The following is a 1,988-nucleotide window of genomic DNA, read 5'->3' on the forward strand; positions in this document are numbered from 1 at the left end:
GATGAGGTCCTTTATAGAATAGAGAAACAACCCAAAAGTGAAGGCATGGCCTAGCACTACCTTATAGTCTTGAATATAGTCATAAAACTCAATCACATGGTGTTCCTTCAGAAATCTTCCTGAAAAGAGCGAACCGAATGTTTACACATCCAGATGAGCTAATTCAACTAGTAGGAATGTCGCAGGCCTCCAAGGCTGGAACCATAATCACCTTTTTCAAGAAGGAAGGTGAGAGAGCTGATAGGCATTTCTTGGCTAGCTCACCATTCTGTGCAGGATCATAGGTAAACTCATTCTGGATCAAGGCCTAGTTGAGAAGCAGCAAGGCCTAGGGGATAGAGAGTGGGCTTAGGAGTCAGAAGGGCCCAAGTTCAAATACGGGCTCTGCCACTTGTCGGCTATGCGACCTTGGGCATGTCAGGCATGTCACTTCACTTCTCTGTTCCTCTTACCTCATCTATAAAATGGAGATTAAGAATTTGAGCCCCATCTGGGACTTGGACTGTCTCCAACCTAATTAATTTGTACCTACCCCAGAGTTTAATGCAGTGCCGGGCACATAGTAAGCCCTTAACCGACGTCATTAAAAAATTGCATATCATGTATTTACTACCTGAATTCCAATGGCGCTTCAGTACACAAAACAGCTCAGCAGACATGATCTTTGAAGAATGAGAAATTCAGGGGACATACAGGGGAGAACACCAAGAAGACCTCTGTTAGCTATATTTCTCGATCTTCTATAATGCATTTAACATCATCTGCATCATTGGAGTCTGGCAACAACTCTGCAAATTAGGCTGCCTAGAAAAGTTCCTCAGATAATAAGGAAGGAGCATGGCCGAGTAGAAAGAGCATGGGCCTGGAAGTCAGAGGACCTGGGTTCTAATCCCAGCTTCACCTCATCTTTGGTATGACGTTGGGCAAAGTACTTAAATTCCCTAGTTACTTTGTTAAATGGGGATTAAGACTGTGAGCTCCAGAACATACTACGGTGCTTGCCACGTAGTAAGCATATACCAAGCACCATTATAAAAAAGATCATAATCTGAGTCCATAATAGCATGCTAGTCATGGCAGAACTACCCTGTAACCATTAGACTAGAACAGGGAGGTGTGGACGGTTCAGATCTGTTCAGTACATCCAGGCTGCAATGTTGGAGAGTGCAACAAGGGATCTGGAAACTGATAACAGAATATGCTTCTGATCTTTTGGGAAATGCTTACCACTCAACAGGCCACGACCATCATAGAACGTTTATGAGCTGCTGGATGCTGGAAATGACATTTGAGGGACATGCACATGAGTTTTTTTATGGTATTTGTGAAATGCTTACTATGTGCTATGCACTGTACTAAGCACTGGGGCTAGATAAGAGAGCTCATCAGATTGGACACAGTCCTATGTCCCAACAGGGGGCTCCAGTTTCCATTTTGCAGATGAGATAACAGGGCAAAGAGAAGTGAAATGACTTACCCCGAGGTCCCTCAGCAGACAAAGTGGTGGAGCCGGAATTAGATACCCAGCCCTTCTGACTCCCAGGTCCTGCTCTATCCACTAAGAAACAGCACCCCGATCCCCTCCAAGGGGATGCTCTCACCTACACTGCATCCAGTAATCTGCTCCACTGCTTACTACCGCTGCCACCCACCCACTACCAACCCTCTCCACTCAGGGAGGAGACCCCCTCCCACTATGCACACTGGGGTCTAGACCCCAGAGGTTTCAGCTCAGCCATAAGAAGGGACAATAAAGCCTGAAAGAGAGCACCCCTTCCTTATCATATCATTCCGTCAACCAGCTGAGCCCCACATTCACTAATCCAATTCTGTTATTTCAATATCGGTTTATTTATCCACTCAGGCTTACTTTTACAGTTTTAATTTTGGGTTCTAATCCCAGCACCTCACTTATCCCCCAGTTTGCCTCCTGGTTGATCCTTGGGCAAATCACTTAAATTCTCCTGGGGCTCAGTTTTCCTCAAGTG

The sequence above is a fragment of the Tachyglossus aculeatus genome, chromosome 2 (assembly GCF_015852505.1).
Source record: "Tachyglossus aculeatus isolate mTacAcu1 chromosome 2, mTacAcu1.pri, whole genome shotgun sequence".
NCBI classification, from domain to species: domain Eukaryota; kingdom Metazoa; phylum Chordata; class Mammalia; order Monotremata; family Tachyglossidae; genus Tachyglossus; species Tachyglossus aculeatus.